This window comes from Leuresthes tenuis, unplaced genomic scaffold (genome assembly GCF_036924035.1).
Source record: "Leuresthes tenuis unplaced genomic scaffold, fLeuTen1.0.hap1 SCAF_21, whole genome shotgun sequence".
In the NCBI taxonomy this organism is placed as follows: domain Eukaryota; kingdom Metazoa; phylum Chordata; class Actinopteri; order Atheriniformes; family Atherinopsidae; genus Leuresthes; species Leuresthes tenuis.
Genome location: NW_027325375.1, coordinates 21,184,969 through 21,206,566, shown reverse-complemented (window position 1 = coordinate 21,206,566; position 21,598 = coordinate 21,184,969). Strand labels below are relative to the sequence as shown.

The 21,598-nt window shown below is 40.4% G+C and overlaps 1 protein-coding gene across 1 annotated transcript in view; it reads left to right on the top strand.

Annotated features, from left to right (window-relative positions):
* The window catches only part of pknox2 (pbx/knotted 1 homeobox 2), a 115,729-nt gene that overhangs the window by 10,552 nt on the left and 83,579 nt on the right, over positions 1 to 21,598 (top strand). The window contains exon 2 of the mRNA XM_072374412.1: positions 15,296 to 15,338. The gene's annotated coding sequence lies outside the window, so the exon portion shown is untranslated. The remainder of the gene's footprint in view (positions 1 to 15,295; positions 15,339 to 21,598) is intronic.

The following is a 21,598-nucleotide window of genomic DNA, read 5'->3' as shown; positions in this document are numbered from 1 at the left end:
CTGCTTTTTCACTCGTTTTCAGTCTAGTTCCTGTACCTGACCGTTTTCCACTCAACACTGACCCATTAATCATTCAGGTATAAAAAGGCTCCTAACTCAAGGGATGACCCAGCGTTGTATCGACAAATAACAGACAACTTGGCAGAGAACCAATTTTATTTTGCATCTTTAGGCACTTTGTTAATTGCAGCCTGCCACAAAGGCACATAATGTGTTACCATTTCTTTAGTCGTATCTATGGAAAATACCAAAGATATCACAGTTTGACAGACAGAAAATAGTATTTTTGATCCAAAAAAGTGATTCCCAAAGAGCTATTAGCTGAAAACTTGGCATATCTCAGCATGGTGTGCAGCGAGTCCTTAAAACATTTGAGGAAACTGGACAAGAGGAGGACAAAAGAAGAAGAGTCAGGCCTAAAACACTATCTACAGCAGATAAAAAGGGATGTCCTTCAGTAGAAGAAAAAATAATAATCCAGCAAAGAACCTGAGAGATGCATCTGGACCTTCAGTTACTCCATCTACTGTTGGCCCAAGCCTCATGAGAAATGGTCTCCATGGAAGGGTGGCTGTCAAGAAGTCATTCTTAAGGAAGGGAAACAGGGAGAAAAGGCTGAGCTATGCCAAATGACACAAGAAGTGGACTGAAAATCAGTGGCAACAGGTCTTATGGAGGGATGAATCCTCCCCAGAGCCCGGACCTCAACATTATTGAAGCAGTGTGGGATCATCTTGACTGAGAGCGGATCAAAAGGCAACCAACATCCAAAGAAAAACGGTAGCTTGAGAGTTTTAGGTTGGCCCCTAATTTTCTCAAAGCTACAATAATATATTTTCACTTTTCAAATGTAATGCCAGATGAATCAGTCAAAGACTGCGTTTAAATAAAGGCAGATCACTCTATATTATGGCAGTTTTTCACCGACACCAGCAGCTCTGGTCCAGTTCAAATGAGGTAATCCTCCTGTTGGACGTTTTTTGTTTTTGTTTCCCAGTTTAATGCTGCACTGCTTGGAAGCAGCTAAGCATCTATTTAACTAGGGAGCCAATCAGGGCCAAGTCCAGTTGTGTTGCTCTGCCTGGAGTTACTCTGAACTGCCTATAAAGACACGCGGATTTTTGAAAATGCAATAACTGCAAATTTTATTGCTCACTTAAACTCCCAATTTGTACAGTATCCTCATTAAACATCATGAACAATTATCTGCATGGACAGAGGGAACCTTTGAAATTGTGTACCTTGCACAGCGCATTCCGTAAGAAGCACATTTAAAATGGGGGAAACTTGCCACTATCCTCGTTCAAAACAGCTTAACCAAATTTAATTCAATATTATCTAAAACCTGCTTAACTATGCACATTATACACAAACAGAAGACTGTCAAAATACAAATTTACTCACAATGCAGAATCATTTACAGGAGATGGAGAGCTCAAAGACGTGAGCGCTAAATAACAAGAACACCTTTGACACCAAAAGCTTCAAAAGCTTTCTTTATTTCTTTATCTTTTTTTTTTATAGCTATTTCATCAGAAAAGTGTCACAGCTCATACAATTAAATGTGCTTCACTCTTGTTAGAAGGAAATGGCACCTTTAATAGTCCTTAACACTGAGTCAGACGAGCTTTAGCAGAATTTCTGAGTGAAGCTTTTGTATGTGTGTGTGTGTGTGTCGACTGAAAAGTTAAAGGAAAAGAATTAAATTGCACGCACCTCCACGGAATTTATTAGAAACTTCGGAGCACTTTTAATAGTCGCAGAAATAAAAAATGAGGAAGAAGAGTAATGACACGTTGTCATGCTCCCACACTAAGGTTCATCTCCACACAGTGATGATGTGTCCTTGCTAAAAGTGAGTTATAAACAGCTGTCGAGCTGGTGGGCGGGTAAACACGGCAGCCTGGAGACAGTACAGCCTCATGTTTGCTGCTATGTGATGAACCTTTCAAGCGGTAGAGAAGAGAGCTTTCCAGCTGTCCCCACCTCTTCGGCCAGCCACCCCCCACCCCCCCTGGTCAAGGACTCCCTGTTGGCACCCTCTGGCATTGCTGCGGTGTCAGCGTGGTGTAAATGGCAGCTTGAAATGTGATAGCACTGATTGTAGCTCAGATTTGTTTGTTTTACATATGGGAAAAAGAAAAATCGGGGGGTGGGGGTGGAGTGGAGTGGGTGATTGAGTTGGCCAACCTTTTATGTAAAAAAAAAAAAAAAAAAAATCATCAGTTTCTTAAGATCTGTAATATGTGATTAGCTCCCCAGATGTGACCCTTTACCCTTTCTACCCTGTGGTCCGGTACCAGGAATGCCAGGTGGCTTTCCAAAGCTCTCCAAATGGCTCAGATGAAGAGTTGGTCGTGTGCTGCGCTTACTACAGATGGATGTCGCCTTGCTTTGCCTCAGTTCAGCTCCATTAGATTTTGGGAAAGAGTAGCAGTTGGGAGTTTTTCAAAAAAAGATTTGACAGAATCTGCGTCTGTGAGTCATTTCTGAAAAGGATTATTAAGTCATCTATTTGGAATTTTTTTGAGTAGGTGGAAAATGTCAGTTTTTGTCTAACCTGGTGATGAGTACACACAGACTTCCTGTGATCAGATTTTTCCAAGTCTTTCTTCAAAGAGCCCATAGTCATACACGTGATGTTGTGCAGCTGTTATTAGCTGCGTTTAACTTATTTGTTGTGTAATTCCTTTAATTTTTTTTTCAGTGAGACAACTGCTTCCAAAAAGCCTGCAACCTAAGTTATAAAGTACTGAGAGACTTAATAGATTAAACTCCATCTATATATGTAACTTTTCTTCAGAGGAGGGGAAAACTAATTATTTTCCTTATGAATTAGATTAGTTGTTCTGTTCAAAGTACCTTTTGTGCTGGATTTGAAAAGGTCACTGTTTCATCATCTGGACAGCACCAGTTTCAACCTGTTTCATTGCTCGTGAAACAAAGAGAATGTGACTAAATAATTCAAAACATCTGATAGTCACATATAACTGTTGTAAGCTGTGTTGAATATTTGCTATTTTCCAGTTTTGGTGGTTTGAATTGTCGTGCAAAAGAAAACGCAAGAAATTGAAGGAATGCTCGATGTGCTAAAATTCAGTCCATCACAATTAAAGAAATCGTCTCAGGAACTTGTCTTCTCTGCTTTTAAAGGGTTATTTGTTTCGTGTCTTCTTTGCAGGAGGCAGCAGGCTCTTAGTTTGCAGATGGAGTGGGAGTAACTCAAACCTCAAATTTCAAGCAGGAGCTATCATGCTATCACCTCTGATTCAGTTGTTTACTTTGTCACTTTACTTTCACAACAGTAGAACGTCCATTTAGCAACACATTCCAGGGCTTTAGAAAGCGGTCCGTGTTTCTACGTGAACTGTTCATCCATCCATCCATTTTCTGTACCCGCTTAATCCAACTCAGGGTCGTGGGAGGGCTGGAGCCTAGGGGTACACTCTGGACGGGTCACCAGTCCGACACAGGCTACATGAACTGCGTTTTATGGATACAATTCGTATGGTGTGTGCTTTAATCACATTGACATTTTTGAGGTTTGAGTTGCTGCCAACAAACAGTGACAGTCCAGGATATACCCCACCTTACAGCCGGGGTAACCTGGGATAACCAGCATTTCCCCGTGGCCCTCTAAAGATTGAGGAGGGTCACCACTAATGAATGGAAGAAATGGAAGGTGCATCTTTTCAACCAGCTGCTATTCATCCAGGGATGCAGACCCAAATGAAGTACTGTTGAGTGTTAGGGCGTCAGTGTTCACGTGAACACTTTTTGCCTCTCTTTCAGCTCAGCTACGATAGCTGACTAGCTGACTTCATACTGAACGATCATACAGGGCATATCAGTGTTGTTTCTTCAATAGCAATCTTCCTGTCTAAGTCTTTGCAATGCATTAAATATGCAATTATTTAAAAATGCCAAAATGTTACTTTGCCGGACTGGTATAGAAATATGTCTCCTTTTTATGGGGGATTATTATTTTTGTCGCGTTAGAATAGAGTTGATTGAAGAGCCAGTCTGCCTAAAACTTGGTGTTATTCCTTAAAGGTCAGCATGGAGGCGGGGGAAGCTTCTCAGAGAGTAGCGGCTTGGCAAACACTGTCATTCAGACTGTGAAGGTGAGAGGCAACGTGGCAGCAGATCGGGGATGACTTATAGTGTTCTTGAAGCCCACTTCAAAACAGACTTACTTATCTGTGCGTGCGTGAGTGGGGAATGCGTGCGAGGGCTGGGACGGAGGAATTGATTGAAAATGTGCTGTCTGAATTTTTAGCTTTTTGTTTTTCTCCCACGATGCTCGTGTGTTTGCATGGAGCTCACAGTCAGTGAACCAGCCTGGAGCTGTACCTCTTTCCCCCTGTGGTCACTGGTATTTATAAGCCGCTACAGACATTTAATACAGATGGCAAAGCACCTTAAATTTAAAGACACTGTTCTCTCTTCTGGGAAATGGCCTGAAAGTACTTTGTATTTAACTACCTGGAGATTGAGCTGAAGGAGCTGTGAAATAGGTGGTGCATCTCTAATGTGAGGAAATGCATTGTGAGGACTACAAAGAGCACCCAACTGTCAGGAAATTCTGCGGGCTCAGTACACAGGGATGTAAAGCATTATTTTAAGGAAATGTGCACACCGATTTAAAAAAAAAAAAAAAAACAAAACAACTGAAGCAAAGATTCAGCCAGTCGTTGAAAGAGTTAACTTTCCTTCTTTTGGCTGCTCACCAGGAGGGAACAGTCAGAAAGGGAAACAAAAAGCAAGGTTAGCCCACTTCAGACACTGACGGGGAATTCCTCGCTGTCTGTTCTGCCTCGGCCACGTCTGCCAACTCCATTGTGTTTCTGCCTTCCATGCTTACCCAGGCTGTTTCATGCCTAGACAATGAAAGACTGTTTAAATTTACTACCAAAAAAAAAGAAGGGTGTTATCTTTATATAAATAATGAGGCCAAGTGGGAATAATGTGCAGACTCTGGCTGTTTAAATTCACAACACAAAGAGAATAAGTCTGCTTCAACTGAAGATTTCTTTGTACTTCCTGAAAAGGGGCTTTGTCGATCGTCTTTAATGTGTATGTTGGACAGAGTTCTTCCTGAAAGAGGCTGGAATTTAGTGTCCAAAAGGCAAGGCTGCTGTACACCATGAGATGTGTGAGCAGGAATTAAGATTTCGGACAATGTGGCATAAATATTCTGTGTTATTACTGAGATCCAAAGTTGCAGACTTGTTTCATTTCTCCCCATCTATAAAACACAATGAACTGCGGTTTGGAGCTGTGAGCGCTGTAAGGATTTCAAGGACTGTACCTCCAGCTATTTTGTTCAGCCTGCCTCAAGATGATTTTTATTTATTTTTTTTATTTTTTGGTCTTTCTCTTGGTGCCAAGAGGTTCCGATGAGGTCCAAAAGACTCCACCAGACTTCTGAAGGTGTCCTGAGGTTTCTGGCAGAGGGTTACGGTTATATCACTGCATAGCTGGTTTTATTTATTCTGTTTATTCTGTCTTTCGCAAACCAGTGAAAGAGAACTTTATTTTACTCTTCACTGTGTACCTCTGCTGAACATTCAGTTGTGAATAAACCGAAGTGAGCTGCATTTTTATTTAAAAAGACTGCATTTCTACATCCCAAGGATAGGCAAGTGATATCTACTTTCAGAGATGTGGAGTGTCGTCCATTCAATTCCTCGTCTGCTATGGACTAAATCACAGACAGCATTGCTCTCTGCCATCCTTTAAAACCACAACAAAGTCCAAAAAGCAACAAAACCAAACCACAACTGCACCACAAATGACCCATTAGGACTTGAATGTAACACTTCCATCAGTAAAATTACATTTACTACAGTGTACGAAAAATTGAGAAAAAAAGGAACATCATCCCTTCCCAAATTTTTTTTTTTTTAACTCTTTCATTGTAAGAGTTTAAAGAGCTGATTAAATGTCACCTTTTCACTGTACATGATTGGGAAATTTTCCGAGTCAATTGTTGCAATTGTGGAAAAAAAAAAACCTCCTCGTTGACTGATTCATTAAAGCCAAATGAATACTATATGGAAATTCCTGGCAAAATGACATGATGCTAGTTTAACTGGCCTCACTTTGTGCCAGTTGTTTTCTTTTACGCTTGAATCAAAAGAAGGGTTACAGCTGGGATTTTGAGGCAGTGTCGCCACAGATCAGATATAAAATATTAACAAATCATTTATCTTTTTATGACTTCTGTGCCTTTTTCCCCCACTGTTGATCACATGCTCTGTGTAAATCTAGTTATACCTCCAGTCATTTTGCATGAAACATTCACACATGCATGAAATATCTGGGAATATGTGCGCTGTCTCCTGAGTACTTACTTGAATCCAGGAACTTGCTGTATGTTGCGTTCACTTTTCATCTCGAAATCTTTCAAATTCCATCAGCTTTCATTGAAAACCCTTCAGTCATGTCAACAAACCACATAATTGATATCTGCCTAGAAAATCATTCATTTTTCAAGTCATATTTGAGCATATTATGTCATCAAATTGGGAATTAAATGATAGTGGAGTTTGATAGTGGCATTCTAGCAATGGCAACACACTTTTTTTTGACAAGTGTACACTGCAATGAGGCAAAGTCTGAGACAAAATGTGGTATTGTTGAACCATATCATACTTTAACCAAACAGAACTTTGGACAGAGGTCGTGCGGAGGCCCACAAAAAACCAGGTTCACGTGTTTGCCTCTGTGTAAGTGATCGAGCATATGACTACAAGAGTTTCAGCAGAGCAGAATGGCTTGAGGAGCATGGTTCATGTGATTGATGCTGTTTGTAATGGTTCTCTACTTACCTTGCTTTTATTGCATTTGGGAAGTTGGGCCCTGAAATGCAATAACTCTAGCAGACAGTGAGCAAAGTGAAATATTGAAGATCCTGCTGAGTTTTTGCTCTGTTGGACGAGCAAATATGACAATATCTGTGATGAACTCCACATACGGCGACATCGAACTGTTATGTTAGTAAAAAAGTTATGATAGGACTTCAAAATAGCTGAATAAATCAACAAACGAGATAACCAGAAATGGATTGTAAGGGCAGTTGTTTTGCGTTGTCTTTGACTTCTGACCTTTAAGTAAGCTTTATTAGTTTTATGACTCTGTGGAGATGATTGCGTTTCACCCACAACTGGAGATCTACAGTGTATTAGATGCAGTTTGAGTCAATATTGAGCAAGTCGTCATCGCTTTACACCCAAAACATATCAGTACAAAACACTTTACTGTTCCTGCACCTTTATTTTTTTTCTAGGCTGTAAATCTTTTTCACATCATTAGCCTCCATTTGGATAATCTCTTTTTATCTCACTAGTCTGCGGATTCCTTGCAGCTCGATTCATTAAGGAATTTACTGGTGGCACTGAGAGCTGGAGCTTCTTTTTCTGAAAGCCTTTACCAAAAGGCCAGACTGGAGGAAATTAGATGGGTCCCTTTTTGTTTGCTCGGTCCATCCTGACTCATCACTGTGCGAGTATTTTTAGCTGTGGATTCCTGTTTGGCTTCCCCCCCTATGTTCACAAGAGAATATCATGTTCTGTGAAACAGGGAGGAATAATTAATGTCATGTATCAGCCAAGAGTCAGACACAAGTTAGAAAACATGGCGTGTAGGATACTGTGTGTTGTGCAGCTGTGTAGGGGTGCACTTATTAGAGAAAGTAGACGAAATGTGTGTGTTTTTTGCTGTGTTTTGTCTGGCACAGCTGCCTAGATCAGATGCACGATCGTTAAAAAATGTTGGGTTTAAACCCGTGGTGACATTGCGGCGGCTCCAGTTACTCCTGTGGGAGTACCTGCATTGCCGTTGTGACTCCCTGATTAATTCCATGGATTTTAGCTTCAAATGGCTGGAGTTTGGCCAGCCAGGAAAAACAAATAGTCGGGATAAAACTGCAAAAACCTTAGGTTTTAACTCACAGTTGTACATGAGGAAGAACATGCGAGGCATTATGGTTTTGGAAATAAACAGGGTTTAACTCTTTTCTCTCCCCCCCCATGCCGTAGAGTATTCCCCAACAGCCCCAACAGTTACAGTGGCCAAGTGACCTGATATCCTGTTTGTCAGGGGAACAGAAATATTTCTGATTGTTGCACAATCCTGCCGGTCACTGATCTGTGGCACATACAGCTGCCGGGCATGAAGACAAATTTAGCTTCTATTGTACGAGCCTGCAAACAATCACACTCTGCACGCAGAAATCTTTAACATCAAGGGCTTCTGTTGAATTGCGAGGTTGCCTGGTTGATTGTCAATATGCGTGGGGGATTCTTGCAAGTTTTGGGGCACAGAAGCCACTCACATTTTCATGCAAAACTGATTATCTGCCTTTTTTTAAAAAAAATAAAAAAATGATGTCCCACTGAATGCAAGTTTGGTAAGAGGGAAAAAAAAGAAACCTGTCTGTCTTTTATTGAAATAAAATCATGGCATAATGTCACTTTTGCTATTAGTGCTGAGAGTCTGTGCCTGCCAATTGATCCTGCTGTTGTCATAGCAACTTGAACCACTAAACCTCTGCGCAGCTGTTGTTATGGAAGCCCTTCAACAGCTGGGGGGCTATCGCTGTGCAGGGATTGTGGGAAACAGGTCTTTTGGTCCTCCCTTCCCACCTTGACCCCAAAACTCTTACGAGCGAGCAGCAGAGGATTCAAGGAACTTAAAGACGTCCATCTGGAATTTAATTTCCCAAATTTCCTACAAAAAGGTAGCATATGATCAATCAGAGAGGAAGTTTGAGCGAGAATTTGTGAATATTCAGTCAATTATTTGTCGTCGCCAAACCTGCTCTGGCAAAAAAAAAGTGAGCGGTGAGCCTAAAAAAAAATCAAATGAGGCTAGATTTTCTCACAGGGTTTGCCTGATGAATCTCAGTATTTCACATTATTGCCGCGAGCAAATGTTGTACACAGAGCAACAATAAAACAATCATTTCACAAGATGAACAGCTTGTCCAGGGATGAGTTTTCTGAATCCAGTTCCGTCAGCCATAATAAAGCCTCACATGTACAGCAGGAAGGTCTTGTGCTCCCACTGTTTGGTGTGTTAAAGAGTTCACTTTCTGGGGGTTTGCGCATCTCCATTAACATGATTGTGAATACTGTCTTTCTGTAACCCGTTTACTCTATAAGATACAGAAGATATTACTTATTAACAAAATTCAGTTTTTTGTATGTCAACATCTTGATGAAATGGGGCCACTTTTTGAAGCAGGAACCTTTTTGTTGCGAGTGCACAACCATACATGTAATCAGAGAGATAATATTGTATAGCCATACATGCATGAATGGCTTAATGACTTAAATAATACTGTATTTTTAGTTTATTTTATCCATACTAACTTGATTAGAATGTCTTGAAATGAAATCAACACCTGCGCTTAAGATGAAACACTCATAATCTATTAAATAAGCAAAACTGATTTAAAAGGTTGAAGTACTCCAGAGATATCTGAAATCACTGGAAGGAATGGATGTCAAAGAGAATTATGATGTCACCGATCCCTGCCTTCAACTCACTTTCTTGAAGAGATAAACGTCTCTCTGAAGCCCTTTTTTTTTTTACACTGGTCTAAACCCACTATCCCCTACCAACATCTGTTTTTTGAGTTCCACAGGAACTTGTTTGTTCGCTATTCAGTCCCATATCAAATGATTATTCACTGGTTTTTTTATCGGCTCCGGCTCGGCACAGTGTCCACGGGGAACACGACACCTGGGTGCGTACAACCATGATTTTTAATGAGGGACTTCACAGAATCGCGCGTTTACCAACCTTTATGTCAACTTCGAAACTAGTAGACGACATAGATCAATTACTTTATTTATTTTATTTTCACCTGACTTAAAGACAGCCGTCAGCTCTCTAAGTTCAGCTTTGCGGGGATGGCATCAGTGTAATGCTGTCCCTTAATGTTATTGTAGCTTACAGGCTTGTCCCCTGGAAAGGAAGTGGAAGTTGCTGGAATGGTCCTGAATACACTGTAGCTCTCAGAGGACTGAGGGTAAACAAGCTAAAACTGGCAGTGGGAAAGGATTTAATCAGCCTGTTTTTAGGGGTGTATTTGGGATAAAAACTGCATCAGACAAAAAAAATCCCTCCTCCATGTGTCAGTTTCTGGACAAGGACCTTTCTGCACAGTTAAACAAAGATATACAAGATAAACACTAAATTACTCTAAGCTTTGCAAACTCTATCCTGGTTGACCTTTTTAGTAGTTTAGTCATTTGGGTACAACTACCGAAGATTGTAACATACATGGAGATACACGATATGATGGATGGTGCTAGATTTATTCAACAGTTGGTATGTTCTGCTGTGTGTTGGATTAAGGGTTACCATCCATTTCACTTTACATTCGTGGACGATCCAACTCACTTCCAAAGCTACAGCCGCCAAGTTATTTAATAGGCCAGTTGCTAGCTTACCATTTTTCTCCAGAATGTGCATCAGAAGTCTAAAAACTTCTCATCTCATCCATTTATCCATTTTTATCTGTATCAATGACCAAAATAATAAGAGGCCTGCATGAAACTTTCATTACAGAATTTGTCGTTTTTATTGTTTTAGTTTTTTATTCCCACTTTTTCAGGGACGTCGGTCAGTCAATCTACAGGAAAAAGAAAAACTACCTGAGTTTAATGAAACTTGGTGGAGATGCGGAAAATGGGAAAAATAAGACGCCATTTCATTTTGATGTACTTATATATCACTTCCTTTACATGTACAAGACGGGGCATTGGCTTTTGTTATGTACTATTATCTCAAGGTGGCCATTAAGCCTTTCACTCTTCTTGTGCTGCCTTTCTGTTCCTATGTAGAGCATTATGCTTTTTAGTGTCTGCAGCCTTTTCTCTTTTTCTTTAGTACAACATGTGATAAGAATGTAAATTACTGGGGAACTAACTGCACTGACCGTATGGATACTGATGTCCACTTGTAGAGGCTACGGCCTGTTGGGCAGATCCAGGAATGCTAATGTTTTCTCTGTGGCTTTTGTGAGGAATACAGTGATTAGACCTCCAGCCCCCTGGGTGGAGCCCCTCGCTGCTCTGGCTCCTGCTCTGATTTAGTTTGACGTCGACAGGAAGGTCAGCTAGGTCCCAGAGGGGTCATGGGGAGGCAGAGATGGTGAATGGTGTGTGTGGCAAGCTTCACTACAGAGGCTATCCTCCAGGATCCCAGACAAGGGATCGGAGGGACGAACGAGGGGAGGAAGGGCCTTTGGAGCTTAGGGAGGGCTTCGGGAAGGATTACTGAGAGGCTAAAATGTTTTCTTTGTGGCTGAAAGAAACCTAAGAAATGCTCTCACCCAAATCTCCTCTGGTCTGAGGAGGCATGGAAACTCAAGCTACATCCAAATAACATTAATTTGTTATCTTAGGCTCTGAGTATGTGTTTACTGTCACTAACTTGCCTTATTTTCTTTAGATGTTTTGCACTCTGAATCTTCAGAAGCCACTCGGAAATAATGGGTTGCCCATTGCTACAGTTGGGATTCCCTCTTGATGGAAATTATTCATGTGAGAGATCGTTGGTGGAAGTCAAATAATGAGGGAAAGAAAATGTTCTTTGTGAATATGTTGGTTTTTCTTTTTTAAACAAAAGGCATCGATACTTCTGAATGAAATATTTTAACTGTAACATAAAATTCACGTTAGAACCTCGTCGTCCTTATTTCCCTTTTCCCTTTTTCAGCTGAAAAGACATAAAACACAACATGCACCACAGATTTGTGGGTTTGTAATGTGATTTGCTCACGTTATGGGAAGTTCATCTCACTTTGCCACATTTCAGATGACGTAAACACTAAAAAGCTTCCTAAAAGTCTGCATGGAAATAGAATAGGAATAACTTTTTCTCTTTTCCCCATCTTGAGGGAAATTGATAACCGAAAAAAAGGAGAACTATTTGAACTCTCTGCACTAAATCTTTGCAGCTTTCATTCCAATCCCCCTCCTTATCCACTCTGGGCCTCTGGTAGTACCTACCTACCACACACACAGAAGTCCCCACTGAGCTGTGCAGGACTAGTTAAATAACATCTCTTCAGAGGCTCTGTGTTAGCAGATTGCAGGAGGCAGGCGGCCTGCTGTGAGGCCTGACCACACTCCCACTGTTCTAGAGAAGCCTTAAGTGAAAGATCAGGTGTCCTGGCCTGAATGCTTGATTGAACTTAAATCTTTTGCATGTGCGCAGTAACTCGCTATGCTCCATGTGGCTCAGAAATGGCCAGCCAGTCAGTTGCTCGATGGAATTTCCCTTTTTTTTCACATATTTCATTGAAGATAGTTTACAAAAAAAGCATTTCATGAGCAGGAGAGAAGTCATATCTACTCTAAACCTACACTTAATTTAGGTTAAGATGGTTTTTATGCATGAATCTACTTGGCTGTATTTATCATATCGGACTAAAAGCTCCAATATCTTTCCAGTGCCACTTTAAATGTTCAGTTTTTACATTGAAATTTAACAGTGCTAGTGAGATTTTGACATTTTTTAACTTTAATTGTTGAATATGAATGCCTACTCTTGAGACTAACCTGTTTTTTTACATTTTTTAAAACTCTTGAATCCTACTAGATTTCCTTCAAAGAGCTTCCCCGAAGGAAGAATTTGTTTAGTTGGAGATGCCTTTTTTTTCAGTCTTAGATGCATGGCACTTTTTTTTATGCTCTCCCCCGATTTTTCCCAGCAGGGGTTTTGTTGCATTTTGACGTAAACTGAAATTAAGTTAAATGAAAAAAAAATGAAACTTCATTTATCCCCAATGGAAATGATGATACATTATGAATGAGCAACAGACAACCCATCTGGTTGCCTTACCTCTTGTTTTGCCAGACCTACTGCATTTATTGCAGTTTTTTGTGCTGTATGTCATCAGTTACAGGAAATAAAACTGAAAAAAAGACTGATGTGGCTGATGGCCAACTCCACAAAAACAAGAATGATGTTTCATACTAAAATACCTAATTTGACATTATTTTGATCAGAAAGTGCTCTGACCACCACATACTGTTGGTAGTGCGTTACTCTCAGACTATAGCACAGATGTTTTTGTCCCTGATGTGGCGAGGCTCAAAAACGGCTTCTTTAGATTTATTATCAAGTCCTTATCAAGTGTCATATATGCACTTTATACTCTCCTTATTTCTTTGAGGGAAGATCACGGTTTGGGTTCCAGTGCATTTCCGTTGTTATCATGGTTACAATAATAAACACACGGTTGAGGTTATGGAAGTGACAGATATAAAACAAATGGATTCTTTTGGATAAGACAGTTGTAGAGGTCGCTGAAGATTAGGGAGACTACACACATTCAAGAGCTTGTCTCTGGCTGCAGTCACAGCACAGACAGGAATTCTAAAGTGACGGCCAGCTTGAAACTAGAAGGTAAGCCAAGACCAGTTTGATATTCCTCCTTATATGAGCTCTGTAAATCATGAGCTTCCCTGTTGGTCCATTTTGTCTGTGTTTTGTTTAACGTTCAAGTAAAGTAAAAATAAATATGTGTTCTGAATTGGTCTGAGATGCTGGGGCCGTGCCCGCTGAGGACGCTGATTGACAGATCTCTGACCAGCTCAAACGAACCACACTAACGGGGCAAACAGAGCTCAGTTTGTTTTAACCACTGCTTTGATGGAAATTCACAAACTGGCACAGCAGATATTAAATTACACCTTCCAACTTGGAACTGCGAATCTCGGCTGTGTCTTGTGAAAGTTTGTAAAACCACTAGGTGAAAAATGAGGCAGGCGTTGGCGGTAATCCTCTTTGTCATTGTGGCTCTCTGCAAAATCAATTTACTGACCATAATTGTGGTCATCTGAGTAGCTGCATTGCCCCTGCAATCTCCATGGTGCGGTAGTGGCTCTTTGCACAATGAATTCATTGTGTTTAACTCCATCAACACCCAGTAACATGCAGGTTATTTTATGTGCACATTCACTACATAAAAGTTGGCTAACGACCATGGTATGAAACTGCTAACTTGGCCATTCAGTCGAGCAGCGTGTTATACTCCAACATAAGTAGTGCTGCATTTCAATTTTGCCCCTCACAAAATTAACCCAGTTATTTTTCTTTATTATTTGAGTAGGAAGCTGAAGTTCTGAAAATTCTGGCATCCAGGGAAGATGTAGTTTTGTGATTAGGACAGAGTAGCTAGTTAGCGAGCTAGCTGCTGGATAGACATAGGCTATAGATGGCACAGTTGACTAGTTAAAAAATGATGCATTGTGGTAGACCTACATATAACATCAGTGCTATGCTCAGGGTTGACTTTTGCTTGCCTTGACTGCTCCACTCAGAGCTGCCCTAAAAATCCTTAAATGGTTTTTGATCAATTTTCTGTTAACAGTCCAACTCCATAATCAATACAATATAATTCTCAGTCTTGTAACAGTCTCAGTCTTGTGTTTTAATCGGTTATTTCTAACACATTTAATGTGTTTCCTAGCAAATCTCTGAATTAGCTTTAAGCTAACATAAAATGTAATTCAATAAAATGTGACGCCATTAAATATTTTTTCCACAGATAGGCTTTTTATATGTTTTTGGTGTTTGTTTCTGTTTGTATATTACACGATTACAACTCAGGACTGACAGACAGCTAAGACCCGCTTATGTCCCCTTTCTCCTGTTGACCAGGATGTGATGGTTTCTGCTTACCTGATTGGTTACCTTTAAAGGAATGTTTCTGAAAAATTCTGAGATTTTCAACTAGAAATGCTTGGAGCCGCTGCACAAAGAGGCTGGAGCACCCTGAGAAAAACATCAGATTGTGCTTTTTCTGTAGAGAGATGCTCTGCACTAATTGGGAAAGATTGAAAATAGATGCTGGTATTCAGACAGAAAAATTCTATGTGGACGCACAGCAGAGTATATAAACAACAGAAACTGTGCATCCGCAGTCTGATTTATCATTTACAGAAACCTTGTTGTCCAGGAACCTCTAAAGGGAGACTAGTTAGTCACAGTGGGTGACATGTTTCATTATTACTATTATTAACATTATTATTTTGACACAGTTCAAGTTCCACAATCCCGGCCAAAAACATTTCCACATAGCCAGCAGTGATTAAGCCCACCACTGAAAATAGTCCCTATCACATGCATATTTCTTCCTGTGTGAATAATGCTCGATCAAACCCACAATATTATCTCTCTTGATTCTCATATGACCAATGTTAATGCTGTTTTTAGAAGTCATGATGTCTTAATTAAGATGCAGAGATTAATCCCTCTCTTCTCTCAACAGGCTTTGACTGGAAACTTGGATACTTGCTGTGGGCCAGCTAAATGTGAGTTTCTGTTGGGCTTACTTTGGTGCAGTCTTTGTTTCTACACGTCATCAGCAAAACTCACATTGCAATCTCTGTGTATGTTTCATGAGCATATCATTTCCTTTGTATTGAAAGAGTTGCAGAATGCGAAGGCACGCAGAAACAACATTTCTGGAAAAGGCTGTCTGTTTGTTCACATCCTTACACCAGGCAGTATAACCATTGAACACCACACAGTCAATTATAATCCCTTCTCTAAACACAATGACATGCAAGTGCAAACTGTTAATGATAGCCCTGCTGCCGTTTAGGCAAGGCGGTCAAATCTAAGTAATTATCTCAATCACTTGAGCTGATTTCTTGGACCTTTGGTTACTGTGCTGAGTGTTTCTGCTGCAGTTTTATTCTGTTGCTGTGTCTGTTGTAATGACTCACCTGCAAAAACAAATTTGCATCTTGGACTATAGCGTGAAAATTAGAGTGACTACTTTTTCCTCTGTAATTGAGCTGAAGTGATTGGGTTGGCAGTCATGTTTTTCTGAAGTATCCTGCTCGCTAGCAGTCTCCTGATGGGGTCAGGCTCGGAAACATACAGTATGTATGTGCGTTTGTTTGGATCAAGGCAAGGAAATGTAACCAAGAAGAAATGTAGGCGGGCTTAGTCTAAAAGAAGACCAGTATACTAGTTTATTGCTAGGATAAATAGGCCTTGTAAATAAAAGTATTCAAAGTAGTTGTTAATTAAAACTTAGATTTAAAAAAAAAATGTTGGGATGTTGTGTAAAATCTATCCATCCAGTTTCTGTACCCGCTTAATCCTCAGGGTTGCGTGAGGCCTTGAGCCTATTCCAGCTGTCAGGATTATTTGTCAGTGCTGTGTAAAATGTAAGTTCTCATAAATCGATATTTTATCTACAATGAAAAAAAATACATGCAAAATGTTGAAAGTGAGACATTTTACTACTTCATAAAAAATATCAGCTCATCTTGAAATTGTTGGCAGCAACACGTCTCAAAAAAGTTGGGACGGGTCCATGTTTCCCACTGTGCTGCATCCCCTCTTCTTTTAACAGCCTGTAAATCTTTGACAGAGGAATGTTGTCCCATTCTTATCTGATGTAGGATTGTAGCTGCTCAACAGTCCTGGATCGTCTTTGTTGCACTTTGAGTTTCAGGTGGTGAAAGGTCTGAACTGCAGACAGGTCAGTCCAGAACCCGGACTCTTCTACTACAAAGCCATGCTGTTGGAATAGATGCAGTATGTGGTTGAGCATTGTTTAGCATTTAGGCCTTCCCTGAAAAAGTTCTGACTCGGAGCATATGTTGCCCTAAAACCTGTATGTACCTTTCAGCGTTGATGGTGCTGGCTCAGATGTACAAGTTGCCAGTACCATAGACACGAATGTACACTCATACCATCAGCGAAGCAGGCTTATTAATTGAGCGTTGATAATCAAGAATGCCTATGGTTTCCAAAAATAATTTAAAATTTTGAATCATCTGACCACAGAACAGTTTTCTACTTTGTCTCAGTCCATTTTAAATGAGCTTTGGTCCAGAGAAGACGGCAGTGTTTCTGGATCCTGCTCACATATGGCTTCTTTTCTCCATGATAGAGCATTAATCTGCATTTGTGGATGGCACGGTGAGCTGTGTTCACAGACAATGATTTCTGGAAGTGTTCCTGAGTCCATGCAGTGATAGGACAGAATCAGGTCTGTTTTTAATACAGAGCTGTCTGAGGACTCAAAAATCACTGGCATCCAAAACGGATTTTCATTTGTGTTCCTTGCCCAAAGAGGATTCTCTGAATCATTTGATAGTATTATGTACTGTTGATGATATAACATTCAAACTCCTCATAGTTTTATGTACTGGAACATTATGTGGACACAGTTTTTTACAGGTATTCAACCTCTGCCAGTTTTTACTTCTGAGAGACTCTGCCTCTCTGAGGTGCTCTTTTATACCCTGTCATGTTACTGACCTGTTGCCAATTAAGCTAATTAGCTGCAACATATTCTTCCAGCTGTTTCTTTTTAGTACCACTTACTTTTACAGCCACAGTTTATTTTTGGAGTTAATCAAAAACAATGGATGGACTTCCAATATCCAGTATTGCACTTTGTAATTGTCTGTCAAAACTAGGTAAACACAGTTTACTTCATCTTCGTACTATGAAATCAAATAAACTACCTAAATATTTCCCACTTAGTTTATTTCAAACAACCAATGACACTGATTTTCTTTCAAACAGAGTTTTTGATTACATTATGGTACTTTCTTTTTTTCTCTTTCTTGTTTGGCTTGAGAATATCTAGCGTCATCACCAGCCTGATTTAAGGGTCTATAGCAGGTCTACCAACAGGAATACGTCCAGGGTATTATTGTTTTATGTGTCTGGATGTTGCCATTAAAGCAAAAGCAGAACTGAAACGAACCATTTTTAGGCACCAAGCACTTCATTAGAAACACGACTTTCATGTTATTTTCTCAGACGGGGTAATAAAGGCTCTATATTTCATGTTTCTGTAGCTATGATCACTTTATGTGTCATAGCAGCTAGAAATTCTGTCAAAATGACATCTCTATTTAGAACTCAGCAAAAATCTGCTCAGAATATGTGAGAGCTAACTATATTCACTATATTAAGGAATGCCAAAGATCATAAACTATTGTTTTTAAGAAGACTTCTACTGTGATGTTAAAATAGTGATATAATCACTGAAAGGGCTGCATCCTTCAGAGCTTAATGTCTTCCAGATTAGTTTGTTTTTTGTTTTTAGCACCTTTATCCACTTCCATCTGACTCATCCCAGAGACAAAGAAATAAAGGGTAAATTGCTGTCTTGGAGCATTACAATATTAATGCCTTTCCCTGTGGTTCATCTTGGAATTAGCCACCAGATTTAAATGTCCTCAGCTCCCCACGTTTGCAATTAATTGCAAATTGAAGAACTGAGGAAAAAAAAAAAACCCCGTTGCTGCTCCTGCTAAATGGAAAATCGCCTCTAATGAAAATGTATTTTTCTTTTTATTTGTTAGTTCATTTATTGAAACGAGCCGTTCAGACACAAAGCAGTTCTTCAAAGTATCGGTATTTGTGCTTGGATTGTTTTGTCACATGAACGTGCCTTAGTTTTTGACTGATAACATTTCTCAGCATGAAATTGAAAATAAATGGAATATCATTAAAAGATTAAGAGAGTCCGGAGAAATCTATCTTTGCAGGGTCAAAACTGACGCCCTCTGTTGAATGGCTGTGATTGTCAGGCCCTCAGGTGGCACTGCATTAAAAACAACACAAAGTGTGAGCTCAGCAGCAATTCTGGATAACCATTACCGGTGAAAACAATCACTGCATCCACAAACATAAGTGTGGAAGAAAAGAATAAAACAGAACAAAACAAAAGACATACAAACAAGAAACCCTGCTGTCTTCCATGCACCTGAGCTCATTTAAGATGGACTGAAGCAAAGTCTTCCCGATCAAAATCTGAAACTGTTTTTAGAAACAATGTGGACTCAAAGGACAGGGACCATCGGACTTATTATCAGCACATAATTTGAAAGCCAACATTCGAGTGTGGGTTTGTATTATTGCACATCGGCATCATTATTGCTGGATGATACAGTATAATGCAAGATGTGGAGCAACACAATGGGCTCAACCATCCAGACATCGTTACAGCAGCATGGCTCTGCAAGAAAAGTGGCCTGACCATGGTGCAGACCTGCAACCTATTAAAGACAGGGAATGTGGCAAAGGAGGGCCCTGCCTATTGAATAAATGAACTGCTCAACAGTCACGTTTTTGGAGTTTGGGAGGCCCGGTCAGTGGCAGATGGCTTTGAATTCTGACCATGAGCTTTGATTGACTGTTTGGTTCGATCTCTTTAACACCGATTATCTCTTGTTCGTAATTTCTGTGGAGAAAATCCCTATTCCGGTCGAACAAAAGCACCTAAAAGAACATACTTGGCTGGTTCTTTTCTGCTTGCGGGTATGGGTCTCTGCTCTCAGAGAGCTGTCACAAAGATTTTTGTCCACTTTTTTTTGTGTACATTAGAGTTTGGTTTCTTAAATGCAATAGTGCCCCGTTCCATCTCATATTTGCTCTGAGATATGGCAGAGGAAACTTGTACCTTTCTGTGTGTTAACATTCACTGGCAGATGAGTTGCACAGTAATATTTCAGTGCTGTATGTTTTACAGAGGATCAACTCGGGATGAAATGTTCTTTCTCAAGCAAACAGCAGCAGTCGGCTTGCTGATAAATGCATGTTAAACATTTGCCTCTGATGCAGCGCTATTATTCTAGAAATAAATGGAAAAATATTGATGCAATATGAGGTGAGACAGTGTGGTGGTTAGTTCTATCTTCACATTGAGATGGTTCTGGTTTTGAGCCTTCTCAGGGGTTCTTTCTCAATGGAGTTGGTATGTTCCTTCTGTAGTCGCGAATGCACTTGTGGTTATCTACACTTTAATACGGACATAAGTATGGCTCACTTATGGTTCAGGGTTTTCAGTCAGCTTACTGTTCCAAAAACTCCCCATAATCGCTGCAAGCTCTTCTTCAGGTATGCCATGCACCTGTGGACTGTCTCCAATGAAACCCAATCCTGCAAATACTGGCAGTGTCTTCCCCTGCCAGTCACTCATATGTTGAAGAATTTTATTCCAAAAGAATAAATCCATAGTGTACAGTCCCAGATACAATGTAATTAGGTACCTTTTTCTTTTTGACACGACCCAGTATGGATTATTCGTTATTAATCCCAACATATGTCATCTGCTTGTTTTCCCATAATATCTGTGTATTAAGGTAAAATTCTAGTTCTTTGAGTGCGTTGTAGCTCCCAGAGTCAACACCCTAGTGCTTTCTTGTTTTAGCAGGTGTAACGAATTTAATTAATCAGTTTAAACACCTTTTACTTTGGCGTACAGAGGTTTCACTTTTGGTTTTGGCTCTGTTTATCTTAGAGTCAGATACTGTACTGCCACTGCAGAGTGACACCCGGTGATTTTCTAAGGTTGTGCCGTGGGCCTGTAACGGTCATGTCTTTTCAAAATCCCCAATCTTTCCCTTATGTTTACTGCAATGTGCAGAATGCGATTTAAGTGTAGACCGACTCCATCCTTGACTTTCATTATCGGCATCAGGCCTCTTTTATGACCTGATTTTCTGCTTAGTCGTAATATCAAATTACGTAAATGTCTTCAGATTTGAAAGACTATGTAGGCTAAATAAAGGACAGCGAGGGGATCAGTACCCACGTAGCAGTCTGTAGTTGTCTGCCAGGGGAGGTCTGGTTATGCTAATCCATTTGTCTGTTTCCTGCACAAAGACTCGACTAATCGCACAGCTAGTCTCCATGTCCTTTCAGCCTCTAAGTGTTCCTCACTCCTACCCTCCCTCTCCACACCCAAAACCTCCACGACGATTTCCCACCAAGGATTGTTTTACGCTTAATTTTGTTAGACTTAATGAGATTTCACTAATTAAATCTCCTCCTGGTTGGAGACCCCCACCCACCCCTCCCCTTACATTGCCCCCCCTTCCACTTACAATCACTTCAGCCCTGGAGTGATTGCTGGGAGAGTTATTTTAGACAAATAAACATTTTTTTCCCCCTTTTTTAATGAATAACAGGGACAGCGGGTTGTGCAAGGACAGGCCAGTGTTACTCTGGGATTTCCAATTTCGCGCCAAAATGCTCTGCTGCACTTGTGATTGCCGTTAGGTTTTCAAATCTGATCTGGTTTGTAAGGGCAGTTGGTAGTCTGCTGTGGGTGTTGCAATAATATAAAGATCAGGTTTTGCAGAGTATGTCTACTATGCTTTGACATTACGTTCTCATTTGACGGTATATGTGCTTTCACTTCAGCGCAATTGTTGATCAACCATATATTGTTACACAGTAGTCAGAGCTGTAAAACAAAACCGGACATCGCTGACAAAATTCACAAATGTTCCATATACACGCCTCTAATAATAATCCCTGCATTAGCCGAATGACAACGCTAAAAGGGAAGTGCTGAAGGGTGGGACCTGCTCAGTTCAAGCAACGAGGCCTTGAAGGTCATTGTTAACAACAGCCGCTTGCCCTGCTATTGTGGACGACCCTCTGGGACTCTCACAGTGACTATTGTAGGAGGCAGCCTCCCGTTTCCCCTCTGAGCCCTGGACACCCAGTGCCAGGTCCACCGCTCAGCTCCTCAGCCAAAAAGTCCATTATACACCCTCCACTCCTCTCCCTCTTGTGCCTCTATGTC